Genomic DNA, 19242 nt, shown 5'->3' on the forward strand with positions numbered 1-19242 from the left:
TGTGTGTGTGTGTAAACTGTAAGGCACACAGGCGACATTAATAACCAGGTAGACAGCAAACATAGCATTTGTGATAAGCTGGGGGGCATGTACATACATGAAGACATCAATGCACACACATGCGCACAGAGAGCACCATCTAGTAAACAATTTAACTGACGCAGCTTAAATCCCACCTCGTATTTAGACCAAGAGGAGAATGTACACCTAATTGGAAAATTCAATATGCCTCCCAAATTAGCTTATGAACGTCCCCCCCCCCCCCCTCTAGTTGGTCTGGAGATACGTTCAATACCCTGCAAGGAAAAAGAGGACCTGTTTTCATAGTGAACCTGATGGAAATTGTATAGAATAAACAGAGGCGCCAAAAAAGTAAAATTGAACTAAAATTGTTAAAAATTGCTCGGAAGGCAGCGGTGGACTTACCTCCATAAAGCAGACACACAAACCGTCAATTTCACAGTGACAAATATTTATTAGATTCTCCACAGTGTTGCAACACATTTCACAGATATAGTCCTGCTTCTTCAGGCAATAAAATAGGGAGCATATAACAGGAAATAGACAGCGATGCACCAGGCGCCTGTGGTGGAAATGTTTAGCCACATTTGGTATTGCTGTGGTCAGCCAGCCAGGACCCCTGTGATGCTCGGAGATACGCTGTCTGAGATGCCGGATATTACACCCTGCATACTGGACACGGCAGATGGAACAAGAAATCAAATACACAGCAAATTTAGTGTGGAAATTAAGAAATTGTCTAAATGGAAGACGATCTCCATTAGATAAGGAGGCAATGGGCTTGGATGTGGTATGGACATGGCAGTACTGACATGAGGACACGCCACACTTGTATGCCACACCGTGTATAACCAGTGACGTGGGCTGGAAGAGATCACACTGGGAGAGAGAATGCTCCTCAAGGTGGGTGCCTATCTCCTGGCAAATCTTACACCTTTAGCCAGACAGTGTGGATGACTTCATCAGCCTGTAGTGCTGCTATAGAGAGAAAATGTGACTGTACTCCAAACTAACAGTTGTGATGAATACAGTGCCCTCTGTATTGGGTTATCACACATCCCAGGGACATTGCACAACCCTTGTTCCCTGTTTCTCTCCAGGGCCAGTTTCATCACTCTGCCTATCTTCCAATAAGGATAGCCTCATTCATGTAGGCGGATCCCACAGCGTCATCTCTCTACACAAAGCGTCATCATGAGAGCAGCTGTGACGTGCCCTGATAAATTCCCCTACTGGGACTGGCAGAATAGTGTGGAGAGGAGGACAGCTATTGGCTCTCAGCATAGAATTCCCACTGCAGGGCTTGTGATAGGTAGAGGATGACACTGAACCTGAAGATGAATTTCCCACAAGATTAACATCAAGATAACTGATTTCTACAGAGGCCCCCTGAAAATAAGAGAGATTCAGGGAATGCTGTAATTCCCACACTTAACACAAATGCCTCACAAGCAATGATTTGCGTTAAAAACATTTCTCAGAACATCAATAGGGCTTCTCACCAGTGTGAGATCTCTCATGTCTGACAAGACTTGTTTTCTGAGTAAAACATTTCCCACACTCAGAACATGAATATGGCTTCTCACCCGTGTGAGATCTCATGTGTGACAAGGTTTGATTTAAGACCAAAACATTTCCCACACTCAGCACATGAATAGGGCTTCTCACCAGTGTGAGATCTCTCATGTTTGACAAGGCTATGTTTATCTCTAAAACATTTCCCACACTGAGCACATGAATAGGGCTTCTCACCAGTATGAGATCTCTCATGAGAGACAAGACTTGATTTAAGACCAAAACATTTCCCACACTCAGCACATGAATAGGGCTTCTCACCAGTGTGAGATCTCTCATGTCTGACAAGACTTGTTTTCTGAGTAAAACATTTCCCACACTCAGAACATGAATATGGCTTCTCACCCGTGTGAGATCTCTCATGTGTGACAAGGTTTGATTTAAGACCAAAACATTTCCCACACTCAGCACATGAATAGGGCTTCTCACCAGTGTGAGATCTCTCATGTTTGACAAGGCTATGTTTATCTCTAAAACATTTCCCACACTGAGCACATGAATAGGGCTTCTCACCAGTATGAGATCTCTCATGAGAGACAAGACTTGATTTAAGACCAAAACATTTCCCACACTCAGCACATGAATAGGGCTTCTCACCAGTGTGAGATCTCTCATGAAAGACAAGACTTGATTTATGCCCAAAACATTTCCCACACTCAGAACATGAATAGGGCTTCTCACCAGTGTGAGATCTCTCATGAAAGACAAGACTTGTTTTCTGAGTAAAACATTTCCCACACTCAGCACATGAATAGGGATTCTCACCAGTGTGAGATCTCTCATGTTTGACAAGGTTTGATTTAAGACCAAAACATTTCCCACACTCAGCACATGAATATGGCTTCTCACCAGTGTGAGATCTCTCATGTGTGACAAGATGTGATTTCTGTCCAAAACATTTCCCACACTCAGAACATGAATATGGCTTCTCACCCGTGTGAGATCTCTCATGTGTGACAAGGTATGATTTACGACCAAAACATTTCCCACACTCAGCACATGAATATGACTTCGCACCAGTGTGAGATCTCTCATGTTTGACAAGGTTTGATTTAAGGCCAAAACATTTCCCACACTCAGCACATGAATAAGGCTTCTCACCAGTGTGAGATCTCTCATGTGTGACAAGATATGATTTATAAGCAAAATATTTCCCACACTCAGCACATGAATAGGGTTTCTCACCAGTGTGAGATCTCTCATGTCTGACAAGTCTTGATTTACAAACAAAACATTTCCCACACTTGGAGCAGCAATAAGACCCTCCAGCAGGGGGAGAGCTGTGCTGGGTATGAGGCCCCTCTGGGTTAGACAGGTGAGGGGAGTCTGGGGGAATATTTGGGGTAACCAGGATATCTGCAGGAGACTCTTGTCCAGTGACATCAATATCCGTTGTACAGTCTGTGGATACAGAGAGACGAGACTCTGAGAGGTTCCTGATGCCGGGACTCCGCCCTGCAAATAGAGAAACATCATCACTTCCTGTTAGAGAATTCTGAGGGGAGGAGCAATTATCATTAGGGAGGGTCAGTGAGCTGCTGATAATTCTAAGTTGTTGCAAAGATAATGCAGATTGGAAATGGGGCAGATGCAGCATCTGTGTATCTCTACATATAATTAGACTATCATATTCACCAGCTCAGAGTTACTGGCATGTCACTGACCATCGCTAGTTATCAGCCTGACAGAGAACTGCAGAAGGTTGTGCTCATTACAGGCAGCCAATCACGTAACTTTGCCTTGCATGCACATTTTCTGTATCTTGGAATTTGGGCAATGAAATGAATTTCCTGAAAAATGTGATTAGCTGCATACAATTTGCATGATATTTGCATACAAGTACAGAGTTATTTGCATCTCATTGACCTCCCTACGCATAAAGCATTGGCCATACATGGAAAGCAGTAAGTTGTAGAGCTTGCTGAGACAATGGAAGCAATGTGTTACATCTGTGACAACAGACCTAGATGTACTTATAGCAAGAAATACATATATACTCCTATATATACAGTATAGCCGTACCTCTCCTCCCATCCTGCAATCCAATGAGGAACCGAACTGCTTCACACTGCAGCTCCAATTGGACAGATCAGTGGGGGTGGGGAAGGGGTGTGACTAGAAATCACTGCCCCCCCCCCCCCCTTGCACCATTATAACAAACATGACATGCCACAACTTTTAAACTGCACAGAGTTGTGCCTCCTCTTACTCTTTCATTGCCTCCTCTGCCCTCCCCCTCCCCCCCCCCACACACACTTATTTCAGTTCCTCTTCTGCAGTCGCGTTCCTACCAAAGGGCGCAGGGGGGCGTGGCGCACCGGGTGCCAGACAGACAGGGGGGTGTCGCCACGACCCCCCTACACCTGACTCAGGAGGGGAAGAGCAGCGCTAGGAGGAGGGGTGACAGCAGGGATAGCGGCGGGGAGGGGGGAAATATCCCCCCTCCCTAACCTGGGTCCCCCTCCTTCTGCCTCTCTTCTCCCCCAAAAATGCGGGCAGCGGGCCGGGGGCAGTCGGCAGCGAGCAGGCTGGCGCGGAGAATACTTACGTTACTCCAGCGTATCAGCCTGGAACGCTGCGTCGCAGTTACGTGCCTCTACTGCGCCTCCAATGTAGAGGCACGTGACGGCGACGCAGCGTTTCAGGCTGATACGCGGAATTAACGTGAGTATTCTCCGCGCCAGCCTGCTTGCTGCCCACTGCCACCGGCCCGCTGCCCGCATTTTTGGGGGAGAAGAGAGGCAGAAGGAGGGGACCCAGGTGAGGGAGGGGGGGATATTTCCCCCCTCCCCGCCGCTATCCCTGCTGTCACCCCTCCTTCTAGCTACACGGGGGGGGGGGGGGGGGGGAGCACTATACTACCTAAACTGTGGCCACTATACTACCTAAACTGGGGGCCACTATTCTACCTAAACTGGGGGCCACTATACTAGCTATACTGGGGGCCACTATACTGGGGGCAGCTAAACGGGGGGCCACTATACTAGCTACACTGGGGGCATCTATGGGGGCCACTATATTACCTATACTGGGGGGGGGGGCACCATACCAGCTACAATGGAGGCAACTATACTATCTAAACTGTGGGCCACTATACTAGCTATACTGGGGCAACTATGGAGGCCACTATACTAGCTATACTGGAGGGCAGCTGTACGGGGGCCACTATACTAGCTACACTGGGGGCAGCAACACTACCTACATTGGGGGCAGCAGCTATGCTGCCTATCCTGGGGGCAACTATACTAGCTATATTGGGGCAACTATACTACCTTCACTGGGGGCAACTAGCTACCTATACTGGGGGCAACTGCTAGCTACCTATACTGGGGGCAGTGGCGGCACCGGGGGGGGGGGGGGGGGGCGCTTTGGGCGCTGAAGCACCCCTTAAAATTCTCCAGCGTGAACTGACTTTCGGCATCTAATAGATGCCGTATCAGTTCACCGCAGTGGCAGAGCAGGGCTATAGTAAAATGTCCGAAGCCCTGCTCTGGAGACTTTGGGAGTTGCTAGCTGCAGAGGATCGTGGGAGCTGCGCACTGGACGGAGGCCGGAACAGGAGCTCTGCTGCAGGTGAGTAAATGTTTTTTTTTTTTTGTTTGTTTTTAATTTATATTAGCAGCCAGGGGTAGCGTTTATGTTCTGGCCAGGTCTGCTACACGATTGCATGTATTTTCTGGTCAAATCTGCTACACGATTGCATGTATTTTCTGGGCAAATCTGCAGACATGATTGCATGTATTTTCTGGGCAAATCTGCCGACATGATTGAATGTATTCTCTGGGCAAATCTGCAGACATGATTGCATGTATTTTCTGGGCAAATCTGCCGACATGATTGAACGTATTCTCTGGGCAAATCTGCAGACATGATTGCATATATTTTCTGGGCAAATCTGCAGACATGATTGCATATATTTTCTGGGCAAATCTGCAGACATGATTGAACGTATTTTCTGGGCAAATCTGCAGACATGATTGAACGTATTCTCTGGGCAAATCTGCAGACATGATTGAACGTATTCTCTGGGCAAATCTGCCGACATGATTGAACGTATTCTCTGGGCAAATCTGCCGACATGATTGCATGTATTTTCTGGGCAAATCTGCCGACATGATTGCATGTATTTTCTGGGCAAATCTGCCGACATGATTGAACGTATTCTCTGGGCAAATCTGCCGACATGATTGAACGTATTCTCTGGTTAAATCTGCCGACATGATTGCATGTATTTTCTGGGCAAATCTGCCGATGTGATTGAACGTATTCTCTGGGCAAATCTGCTGACATGATTGAACGTATTCTCTGGGCAAATCTGCAGACATGATTGCATGTATTCTCTGGGCAAATCTGCAGACATGATTGCATGTATTTTCTGGGCAAATCTGCAGACATGATTGCATGTATTTTCTGGGCAAATCTGCAGACATGATTGCATGTATTTTCTGGGCAAATCTGCCGACATGATTGCATGTATTTTCTGGGCAAATCTGCCGACATGATTGCATGGATTTTCTGGGCAAATCTGCCGACATGATTGCATGTATTTTCTGGGCAAATCTGCCGACATGATTGAACGTATTCTCTGGGCAAATCTGCAGGCATGATTGAACGTATTCTCTGGGCAAATCTGCCGACATGATTGAACGTATTCTCTGGGCAAATCTGCACACATTACGTGTATTTTCTTGAGAAAACCTGAACAATTATGTGAATTTTCTGAGGAAAGGGTCACCAAAACTTGGGCCCACTGTCTTTGCGTTGCACTTTTAAAGGGAACCCGAGGTGAGAATAATATTGAGGCTGCCATATTTATCTTGTTTTAAGCAATACCAGTTGCCTGGCTGCTGTGCTGGTCCTCTGCCTCTAATTCTTTCAACCACAGACCCTGAACAAGCATGCAGCAGGTCAGGGGTTTCTGACAATATTGTCAGAACTGACAAGATTAGCTGCATGCTTATTTCTGGTGTGATTCAGTTCACTACTGCAGCCAAATAGATCAGCAGGGCAACTAGTATTGTTTAAAAGGAAATAAATATGGCAGCCTCCATATCACTCTCACCCGGGTTCACGTTAAATTACAGTTAGCTCCGCCCTCATCCGGGCATGGCCATGCCCATTTTTTTGCCGCGGCTATAGCGCCACCCATTTTTTTGCTCCTTTACTTTTTTTTTGGGGGGGGGGGGGGGGTGTCTTATAATACCCAGCACCGGGTGTCAAATGCCCTAGGTACACCAACACCACTGCTCCTCTGTGCCTGTGTGAGAGCCCCCTTATACGCCTCCTGTGTGACTACCAGGCATTCTACTCCCTTTAAAGAGGAACTGAACCAAAAAAAAAGTCACTAAATTCAGCCTCCTTATCCCTTTGAAATGAATGATTAGACACAAAACACTTGTGAAGGGCAATATAAAAGTAGATATATTTGTGCAATACAACTATGAATAAAAGAGAATGGCAGGCTCCATCTTGCAGCTCTATCCCTCCATTTTGCAGCTCTCAGTCCATGGGAGGTGCAGAGTCTGATTCTGTGGGCGGTGTTACAGTTGGAGTTAGACATGCCCATTCACGCCCACAGAATGAGATTTACAGCCCAGTGTCATGAGGTCATCATCAGTCGCCCTGTTACAGGAAAGTGACAGCTGTGGCTTCTGCTGCTGCCCTGCACTGTACTGGCACATGCCTTGATAAAGTATTATTATTTTTTCTCTAACTATGCCTCCTGCAGTGTGAGATCTTGTGCTTGTCATCCTGTAGCTCTCCCCATTCGTTTTGTGCCAGATCTCGTATAATGTCCTGTAGTCATGCAGCTCTCCCCATTCCTGCTGTGCCAGATCCCATATCATGTCCTGTAGTCACGTAGCTCTCCCCATTCGTTTTGTGCCAGATCTCGTATCATGTCCTGTAGTCATGTAGCTCTCCCCATTCATTTTGTGCCAGATCTCGTATCATGTCCTGTGGTCATGTAGCTCTCCCCATTCATTTTGTGCCAGATCTCGTATCATGTCCTGTAGTCATGCAGCTCGCCCCTTTCGTATCCTGTCCGGCAGAGGTGGGGGTAACACTGCAGAGGGAATCCGCTCCTATGTCAAACACCCCCACCCACCCTTCTCCTCGTAGTTGTCACGCAGGGGGAATCCCCTCTTACATCATCCAGCCGCCCTTGTCTTCCCCTGTAGGTAGCTTGACTGAGGGAATCCCCTCTTATGTCACCACCACCTGCAAGTCCCCTTCTCCTTCCAGTACATGGGCTAATTAAGCCTCATTTGAATCACTCCTAATTACTCGTGATTCAGGTCGGTGATCATCCCAGCTCTCATACACACTAAGAGAGGTTTGGCGCTTCACAGTGTAAAAAAGACTGAACAGGATTTTTCCCAAAAAATCAAATATATATGCTTCACTGTTAATGCTTCACTCTTTATAAAACTGACCAAAAGTCCACAAAAAAAAAAAATGACAGGCACGCATATGCTTCACTGATATTACTTCACTCTTGCTAATTTCAGAAAAACAATTTTTTGCCAAAAAACAACCCTTTTTGATACACGATTGCCCCCTCTCGTTATCAATTCACATACACACTAAGATAGGTGTGGCACTTCACAGTGTAAAAAAGACTGAACAGATTCCCCCCCCCCCCAAAAAAAAAAATAAAATAAAAATTTATATATATATATATATATATATATATATATATATATATATATATATATATATATATATATATATATATATATATATATATATATATAAGCTTCACTGTTAATGCTTCACTTTATAAAACTGTCAAAGTGTCCACTAAAAAAAAAAATGACAGGCTCGTATATGCTTCACTGATATTACTTCACTCACACAGTGTAAAAAGGACTGTTATGTTTTTAGTGGACATTTGTTTAGTTTTATATAGAGTGAAGCATATATATGTATTCATGTTTTTTTCTGGGAAAAACTTGTTCAGTCCTTTTTACACTGTGAAGCGCCAAACCTCTCAGTGTGTATGTGAACTGATTGTGTATCTCAAAGGGTTGCTTTTTGGCAAAAAAATGTTTTCCCTGAAAATAGCAAGAGTGAAGCATATACGAGCCTGTCTTTTTTTGTGGATATTTGTGGTCATTTTTATAAAGAGTGAAGCATTAACAGTGAAGCATATATGATTTTTTTTGGGGGGGAAAAAAAACCCTGTTCAGTCTTTTTTACACTGTGAAGCGCCAAACCTATCTTAGTGTGTATGAGGATCATCCCAGCTCTGCCCACCTTCTGCACCCATTACCAGAGGCTCCCCTCCCCCTGCTGGATTCTTCTATCTCTCAGGGGCTCTGGTGGGGAGATCTCTGTGCTCCTGAGTTCCCAGCTCTGCACCCCTGCTGCACCCATTACCAGAGGCTCCTCCCCCTGCTGGATTCTTCTATCTCTCAGGGACTCTGGTGGTGAGATCTCTGTGCACCTGAGTTCCCAGCTCTGCACACCTGCTGCATCAATTACCAGAGGCTCCCCTCCCCCTGCTGGATTCACCTATCTTTCAGGGGCTCTAGTGGTGAGATCTCTGTGCACCTGAGTTCCCAGCTCTGCACACCTGCTGCAGCCATTACCAGAGGCTCCCCTCCCCCTGCTGGATTCACCTATCTCTCAGGGGCTCTAGTGGTGAGATCTCTGTGCACCTGAGTTCCCAGCTCTGCCCACATGCTGCAGCCATTACCAGAGGCTCCTCCCCCTGCTGAATTCTTCTATCTCTCAGGGACTCTGGTGGTGAGATCTCTGTGCACCGGAGTTCCCAGCTCTGCACACCTGCTGCAGCCATTACCAGAGGCTCCCCTCCCCTGCTGGATTCTTCTATCTCTCAGGGGCTCTGGTGGTGAGAGCTCTGCACACCTGCTGTGCCCATTACCAGAGGCTCCCCTCCCCTGCTGGATTCTTCTATCTCTCAGGGGCTCTGGTGGTGAGATCTCTGTGCACCTGAGTTCCCAGCTCTGCACACCTGCTGCATCAATTAAAGCTGCCTATTCGATCAATGGGCTTGCTGTCTGAATTGCATGCCGATGCGATTCTGGGCAGCATGCTGAAATTTCCTGCAGCACGCCTCTGAATCCCTAAAGCTATTGCATGGCGAAGTGAATCAGCAGCGGCTTTGCAGTAGCACGGGTGCTGTGTATGATTTGGAGACAGATGAGGCACCCCAGTGGAAACAGGCCTAAAAACATACATACACACACTCTTTACACACACTCACAGTACACATACATACACACGTAGAGTACACATACATATACACACACACACAAAGACACACACACCCCACACAAAGACACACCCACATATATAAAGTCACACACACACACACACACACACACACCCCACACAAAGACACACCCACATATATAAAGTCACGCACGCACGCACGCACGCACGCACGCACACACACACACACACACACACACACACACACACACACACACACACACACACACACACACACAAAGACACACACACCCCACACAAAGACACACCCACATATATAAAGTCACGCACACACAAAACACACACACACACACAGACAAAACACACACTCACAAAACACACACACACACCTCACTCCCCCTCTCCCCCACCAGACATTCAGGCAGCAAGGTAAAAGGGAAAAATAAACTTCTTCACCACAGCATTGTCATGTCCGTGCTCCACAGCTGTGAGTGACAGCATCACACTCCCTCTTTGGCTCCAGCTTTTCAGGCAGTGGCTTCCACCCACCCTGCAATACACATGTCCCCTGCCCTTCTCCTCCCCCATTTCGTTGCAGCCAGGTGTCCCAAGAATGACCCCCTCTCAGCTCAGATTACTGCCGCCCGTGCTGTCTACTAAATTGCAGGGCCCCGTTCTATGCAGAAGTGTAGTAGTGAAGTGTTCTGCTCCTCTCCCTCCCTCAGATCATGTAAGATGCAGGGGCAGCGGCACTTACTTCCTCCCCAATTCGCTGGCAGCGGCTTTGATCTGCATTTTACCGGCAGCATCCTCCTGTATTGAAAGGGTCTTCTCTTGATGACTTCATCAAGCGAGGGCCCTTAAAGACACAGAACAGAAGGACACTGCTGGTAAAGTGCAAACAGCCGCCGACAGCGTGACGGGGAGGAAGTAAGTTTCACTGCCTCTGCATCTGAGGGAGAGGAGCGGACCAGACCGGACAGGAGCGGAGCAGCACTCCTGCACAGGAACAGAAGTGAGGCGCATCTTTAGTTGCCACAGGCAAGGGGGACATTCTTGGGGTGCGTGGGGTGCCGCCTCTCGCCGGTAAGGCGCCTGCTCTCAGCTCCCGCTGTAGCTGTCCTGTCAGAATTTTTCTCTTCGCTGTGCGCCTCTTGATGACACACAGTGTAAACAACAAAAGCAGCAGGAACTCTGGCGAGCGTAGGGGGAATTTGCAGGAGAAGGTCTCCCAATGCTCTTTGGGAGTTTGCCGGGCATTGCCGACAGGCTAAGTCACAGGGGGGTGGGGCTTATTCATTAATTCTATATTATAGAGTGTATTTAGATATTTTTGTACATTTATTGTCCTTTTTTGCCTACAATTTTTAATAAGGATTGCAATGCTCTATTTTGATATTCTGAGGTCAGTTCCTCTTTAAAGAAAATCTTATTTTTTAGTCATCACATCACACAGGTAGGTTCACACTTAGGCTGGGTCACATTTGAGCTGCAACAAAAATTTGCCTTCTCAAAACAGAAGATACTGCATTTGTGGTTATTCAGGTTGGAGTGCACATATGTCATCTCCCACAATGCATCACTGCTTAATGTGCATATTGTCTCTTTGTTGTCCCTGAAATCTAAACACACACCCAGAACTGCTAAAATGCAATGATCTGTTAGCTTATTTTAGCTTTCTGGGACAACAAAGGAGTGATTTGCATATTTAGCAGTGGTGCATTGTGGGATGCCTCAAATGCTCACAGCAACCTGAATAATCACAAATACCTTCTGTTTTGAGAAGACACAATTCTGTTTTGCATAGCATTTTAGTAAAAGGGATTTCTGATCCTTTTTAGCCCCTTACACTCTCCTGGGAGTTGTGGTTCACCATGAGCTTGCTGGGCAATGTGTAAATGTGAGCTGGAGTAACAAGAGGAAAGCGGAAGTGATGTAACATGTGCTGTGACTTTCTGTCCTTGTCATGGCTATCTATGCCACGTCTGATTTCTGTCACTGCGATGGGCACAGCATACATCTCCAAACTACTGATGGACAAACATCGCGAATGAACGTTCAGGGACTATTCACAAACGCTTCCGCAAATGTCCACAAACCGAATGTTCCCGGGGGACCCCACTGACTTTACTGGCAGGTGAACTTCAAAAACCTTCAGGGCCCATTTACAGCCACAATTTCCTTTGAAAAGGTGCCAAAACTATTCAAAAACCCCGGCAGTGACATGACAGAGGGGGAAAAAATGACAAAACCCCCGGCAGTGGCATGACAGAGGGGGATAAATGACAAAACCCCAGCAGTGGCATGACAGAGGGGAATAAATGACAAAACCCCGGCAGTGGCATGACAGAGGGGGATAAATGACAAAACCTCGGCAGTGGCATGACAGAGGGGGATAAATGACAAAACCCCGGCAGTGGCATGACAGAGGGGGATAAATGACAAAACCCCGGCAGTGGCATGACAGAGGGGGATAAATGACAAAACCCCGGCAGTGGCATGACAGAGGGGGATAAATGACAAAACCCCGGCAGTGGCATGACAGAGGGGGATAAAAGACAAAACCCCAGCAGTGGCATGACAGAGGGGGATAAATGACAAAACCCCAGTAGTGGCATGACAGAGGGGGATAAAAGACAAAACCCCGGCAGTGGCATGACAGAGGGGGATAAATAACAAAACCCCGGCAGTGGCATGACAGAGGGGGATAAATGCCAAAACCCCGGCAGTGGCATGACAGAGGGGGATAAATGACAAAACCCCGGCAGTGGCATGACAGAGGGGGATAAATGACAAAAACCCCGGCAGTGCCATGAAAGAGGGGGATAAATGACAAACCCCAGTAGTGGCATGACAGAGGGGGATAAATGACAAAACCCCGGCAGTGGCATGACAGAGTGGGATAAGTGACAAAAACCCCGGCAGTGGCATAACAGAGGGGGATAAATGACAAAACCCCGGCAGTGGCATGACAGAGGGGGATAAATGACAAAACCCCAGCAGTGGCAAGACAGAGGGGGATAAATGACAAAACCCCGGCAGTGGCATGACAGAGGAGGATAAATGACAAAAACCCCAGCAGTGGCATGACAGAGGAGGATAAATGACAAAAACCCCGGCAGTGGCATGACAGAGTGGGATAAATGACAAAAACCCCGGCAGTGGCATGACAGAGGGGGAAAAATGACAAAACTCTGGCAGTGGCATGACAGAGGGGGATAGATGACAAAAACCCCGGCAGTGGCATGACAGAGGGGGATAAATGACAAAAACCCCGGCAGTGGCATGACAGAGTGGGATAAATGACAAAAACCCCGGCAGTGGCATGACAGAGGGGGATAAATGACAAAACCCCGGCAGTGGCATGACAGAGGGGGATAAATGACAAAAACCCCGGCAGTGGCATGACAGAGGGGGATAAATGACAAAAACCCCAGCAGTCGCATGACAGAGGGGGATAAATGACAAAACCCCGGCAGTGGCATGACAGAGGGGGATAAATGACAAAACCCCGGCAGTGGCGTGACAGAGGGGGATAAATGACAAAACCCCGGCAGTGGCGTGACAGAGGGGGATAAATGACAAAACCCCGGCAGTGGCATGACAGAGGGGGATAAATGACAAAACCCCGGCAGTGGCATGACAGAGGGGGATAAATGACAAAACCCCAGCAGTGGCATGACAGAAGGGGACAAATGACAAAACTCCGGCAGCGGCATGACAGAGGGGGATAAATGACAAAACCCCGGCAGTGGCATGACAGAGGAGGATAAATGACAAAAACCCCGGCAGTGGCATGACAGAGGAGGATAAATGACAAAAACCCCGGCAGTGGCATGACAGAGTGGGATAAATGACAAAAACCCCGGCAGTGGCATGACAGAGGGGGATAAATGACAAAACCCCGGCAGTGGCATGATAGAGGGGGATAAATGACAAAACCCCGGCAGTGGCATGACAGAGGGGGATAAATGACAAAACTCCGGCAGTGGCATGACAGAGGGGGATAAATGACAAAACCCCGGCAGCGGCATGACAGAGGGGGACAAATGACAAAACCCCGGCAGTGGCATGACAGGGGGGGATAAATGACAAAACCCCAGCAGTGGCATGACAGAGGGGGATAAATGACAAAACCCTGGCAGCGGCATGACAGAGGGGGACAAATGACAAAACCCCGGCAGTGGCATGACAGAGGGGGATAAATGATAAAACCCCGGCAGTGGCATGACAGAGTGGGATAAATGATAAAACCCCAGCAGTGGCATGACAGAGTGGGATAAGTGACAAAACCCCAGCAGTGGCATGACAGAGGGGGATGAATGACAAAACTCCGGCAGTGGCATGACAGAGTGGGATAAGTGACAAAAACCCCGGCAGTGGCATGACAGAGGGGGATAAATGACAAAACCCCGGCAGTGGCATGACAGAGGGGGATAAATGACAAAACCCCGGCAGTGGCATGACAGAGGGGGATAAATGACAAAACCCCGGCAGTGGAATGACAGAGGAGGATAAATGACAAAACCCCGGCAGTGGCATGACAGAGGAGGATAAATGACAAAAACCCCGGCAGTGGCATGACAGAGGGGGATAAATGACAAAACTCCGGCAGTGGCATGACAGAGTGGGATAAATGACAAAAACCCCGGCAGTGGCATGACAGAGGGGGATAAATGATAAAACCCCGGCAGTGGCATGACAGAGTGGGATAAATGATAAAACCCCGGCAGTGGCATGACAGAGTGGGATAAGTGACAAAAACCCCGGCAGTGGCATGACAGAGGGGGATAAATGACAAAACCCCGGCAGTGGCATGACACAGGGGGATAAATGACAAAACCCCGGCAGTGGCAGGACAGAGGGGGATAAATGACAAAACCCCGGCAGTGGCATGACAGAGGGGGATAAATGACAAAAACCCCGGCAGTGGCATGACAGAGGGGAATAAATGACAAAAACCCCGGCAGTGGCATGACAGAGGGGGATAAATGACAAAACCCCGGCAGTGGCATGACAGAGGGGGATAAATGACAAAACCCCGGCAGTGGCATGACAGAGGGGGATAAAAGACAAAACCCCGGCAGTGGCATGACAGAGGGTGATAAATGACAAAACCCCGGCAGTGGCATGACAGAGGGGGATAAATGACAAAAACCCCGGCAGTGGCATGACAGAGAGGGATAAATGACAAAACCCCGGCAGTGGCATGACAGAGGGGGATAAATGACAAAAACCCCGGCAGTGGCATGACAGAGGGGGATAAATGACAAAAACCCCGGCAGTGGCATGACAGAGGGGGATAAATGACAAAAACCCCGACAGTGGCATGACAGAGGTGGATAAATGACAAAACCCCGGCAGTGGCATGACAGAGGGGGATAAAAGACAAAACCCCGGCAGTGGCATGACAGAGGGTGATAAATAACAAAACCCCGGCAGTGGCATGAAAGAGGGGGATAAATGACAAACCCCAGTAGTGGCATAACAGAGGGGGATAAATGACAAAACCCTGGCAGTGGCATGACAGGGGGGGATAAATGACAAAACTCCAGCAGTGGCATGACAGAGGGGGATAAAAGACAAAACCCCGGCAGTGGCATGACAGAGGGGGATAAATGACAAAACCCCGGCAGTGGCATGACAGAGGGGGATAAATGACAAAACCTCGGCAGTGGCATGACAGAGGGGGATAAATAACAAAACCCCGGCAGTGGCATGAAAGAGGGGGATAAATGACAAACCCCAGTAGTGGCATAACAGAGGGGGATAAATGACAAAACCCGGCAGCGGCATGACAGAAGGGGACAAATGACAAAACTCTGGCAGCGGCATGACAGAGGGTGATAAATGACAAAACCCCGGCAGTGGCATGACAGAGGAGGATAAATGACAAAAACCCCGGCAGTGGCATGACAGAGGAGGATAAATGACAAAAACCCCGGCAGTGGCATGACAGAGTGGGATAAATGACAAAAACCCGGCAGTGGCATGACAGAGGGGGATAAATGACAAAACTCCGGCAGTGGCATGACAGAGGGGGACAAATGACACAACCCCGGCAGTGGCATGACAGGGGGGGATAAATGACAAAACCCCAGCAGTGGCATGACAGAGGGGGATAAATGACAAAACCCCGGCAGCGGCATGACAGAGGGGGACAAATGACAAAACCCCGGCAGTGGCATCACAGAGGTGGATAAATGATAAAACCCCGGCAGTGGCATGACAGAGTGGGATAAATGATAAAACCCCAGCAGTGGCATGACAGAGTGGGATAAGTGACAAAACCCCAGGAGTGGCATGACAGAGGGGGATAAATGACAAAACCCCGGCAGTGGCATGACAGAGGGGGACAAATGACAAAACCCCGGCAGTGGCATGACAGAGGGGGATAAATGACAAAACCCCGGCAGTGGCATGACAGAGGGGGATGAATGACAAAACTCCGGCAGTGGCATGACAGAGTGGGATAAATGATAAAATCCCGGCAGTGGCATGACAGAGTGGGATAAATGATAAAACCCCGGCAGTGGCATGACAGAGTGGGATAAGTGACAAAAACCCCGGCAGTGGCATGACAGAGGGGGATAAATGACAAAACCCCGGCAGTGGCATGACACAGGGGGATAAATGACAAAACCCCGGCAGTGGCAGGACAGAGGGGGATAAATGACAAAACCCCGGCAGTGGCATGACAGAGGGGGATAAATGACAAAAACCCCGGCAGTGGCATGACAGAGGGGAATAAATGACAAAAACCCCGGCAGTGGCATGACAGAGGGGGATAAATGACAAAACCCCGGCAGTGGCATAACAGAGGGGGATAAATGACAAAACCCCGGCAGTGGCATGACAGAGGGGGATAAAAGACAAAACCCCGGCAGTGGCATGACAGAGGGTGATAAATGACAAAACCCCGGCAGTGGCATGACAGAGGGAGATAAATGACAAAAACCCCGGCAGTGGCATGACAGAGGGGGATAAATGACAAAAACCCCGGCAGTGGCATGACAGAGGGGGATGAATGACAAAAACCCCGACAGTGGCATGACAGAGGTGGATAAATGACAAAACCCCGGCAGTGGCATGACAGAGGGGGATAAATGACAAAAACCCCGGCAGTGGCATGACAGAGATGGATAAATGACAAAACCCCGGCAGTGGCATGACAGAGGGGGATAAAAGACAAAACCCCGGCAGTGGCATGACAGAGGGGGATAAATGACAAAACCCCGGCAGTGGCATGACAGAGGGGGATAAATGACAAAACCTCGGCAGTGGCATGACTGAGGGGGATAAAAGACAAAACCCCAGCAGTGGCATGACAGAGGGGGATAAATAACAAAACCCCGGCAGTGGCATGACAGAGGGGGATAAATGACAAAACAACGGCAGTGGCATGACAGAGGGGGATAAATAACAAAACCCCGGAAGTGGCATGAAAGAGGGGAATAAATGACAAACCCCAGTAGTGGCATAACAGAGGGGGATAAATGACAAAACCCTGGCAGTGGCATGACAGGGGGGGATAAATGACAAAACTCCAGCAGTGGCATGACAGAGGGGGATAAAAGACAAAACCCCGGCAGTGGCATGACAGAGGGGGATAAATGACAAAACCCCGGCAGTGGCATGACAGAGGGGGATAAATGACAAAACCTCGGCAGTGGCATGACAGAGGGGGATAAATAACAAAACCCCGGCAGTGGCATGAAAGAGGGGGATAAATGACAAACCCCAGTAGTGGCATAACAGAGGGGGATAAATGACAAAACCCGGCAGCAGCATGACAGAAGGGGACAAATGACAAAACTCTGGCAGCGGCATGACAGAGGGGGATAAATGACAAAACCCCGGCAGTGGCATGACAGAGGAGGATAAATGACAAAAACCCCGGCAGTGGCATGACAGAGGAGGATAAATGACAAAAACCCCGGCAGTGGCATGACAGAGTGGGATAAATGACAAAAACCCGGCAGTGGCATGACAGAGGGGGATAAATGACAAAACCTCGGCAGTGGCATGACAGAGGGGGACAAATGACAAAACCCCGGCAGTGGCATGACAGGGGGGGATAAATGACAAAACCCCAGCAGTGGCATGACAGAGGGGGATAAATGACAAAACCCCGGCAGCGGCATGACAGAGGGGGACAAATGACAAAACCCCGGCAGTGGCATCACAGAGGGGGATAAATGATAAAACCCCGGCAGTGGCATGACAGAGTGGGATAAATGATAAAACCCCAGCAGTGGCATGACAGAGTGGGATAAGTGACAAAACCCCAGGAGTGGCATGACAGAGGGGGATAAATGACAAAACCCCGGCAGTGGCATGACAGAGGGGGACAAATGACAAAACCCCGGCAGTGGCATGACAGAGGGGGATAAATGACAAAACCCCGGCAGTGGCATGACAGAGGGGGATGAATGACAAAACTCCGGCAGTGGCATGACAGAGTGGGATAAGTGACAAAAACCCCGGCAGTGGCATGACAGAGGGAGATAAATGACAAAACCCCGGCAGTGGCATGACAGAGGGGGATAAATGACAAAGCCCCGGCAGTGGAATGACAGAGGAGGATAAATGACAAAAACCCCGGCAGTGGCATGACAGAGGAGGATAAATGACAAAAACCCCGGCAGTGGCATGACAGAGGGGGATAAATGACAAAAACCCCGGCAGTGGCATGACAGAGGGGGATAAATGACAAAAACCCTGGCAGTGGCATGACAGAGGGGGATAAATGACAAAAACCCCGGCAGTGGCATGACAGAGATGGAAAAATGACAAAACCCCGGCAGTGGCATGACAGAGGGGGATAAAAGACAAAACCCCGGCAGTGGCATGACAGAGGGGGATAAATGACAAAACCCCGGCAGTGGCATGACAGAGGGGGATAAATGACAAAACTTCGGCAGTGGCATGACAGAGGGGGATAAAAGACAAAACCCCAGCAGTGGCATGACAGAGGGGGATAAATAACAAAACCCCGGCAGTGGCATGAAAGAGGGGGATAAATGACAAACCCCAGTAGTGGCATAACAGAGGGGGATAAATGACAAAACCCCAGCAGTGGCATGACAGAGGGGGATAAATGACAAAACCCGGCAGCGGCATGACAGAAGGGGACAAATGACAAAACCCCGGCAGCGGCATGACAGAGGGGGATAAATGACAAAACCCCAGCAGTGGCATGACAGAGGAGGATAAATGACAAAAACCCCGACAGTGGCATGACAGAGGAGGATAAATGACAAAAACCCCGGCAGTGGCATGACAGAGGGGGATAAATGACAAAACTCCGGCAGTGGCATGACAGAGGGGGATAAATGACAAAACCCCGGCAGCGGCATGACAGAGGGGACAAATGACAAAACCCCGGCAGTGGCATGACAGGGGGGGATAAATGACAAAACCCCAGCAGTGGCATGACAGAGGGGG

General features: G+C 48.7%; 1 pseudogene; it reads right to left on the minus strand.

Annotated features, from left to right (window-relative positions):
- Positions 1–455: 455 nt before the first annotated feature.
- The window catches only part of LOC137535543 (zinc finger protein 665-like), a 35756-nt pseudogene continuing 16969 nt past the window's right edge, over positions 456–19242 (minus strand).

This window comes from Hyperolius riggenbachi, chromosome 10, assembly GCF_040937935.1.
Source record: "Hyperolius riggenbachi isolate aHypRig1 chromosome 10, aHypRig1.pri, whole genome shotgun sequence".
Taxonomy (NCBI): Eukaryota; Metazoa; Chordata; class Amphibia; order Anura; family Hyperoliidae; genus Hyperolius; species Hyperolius riggenbachi.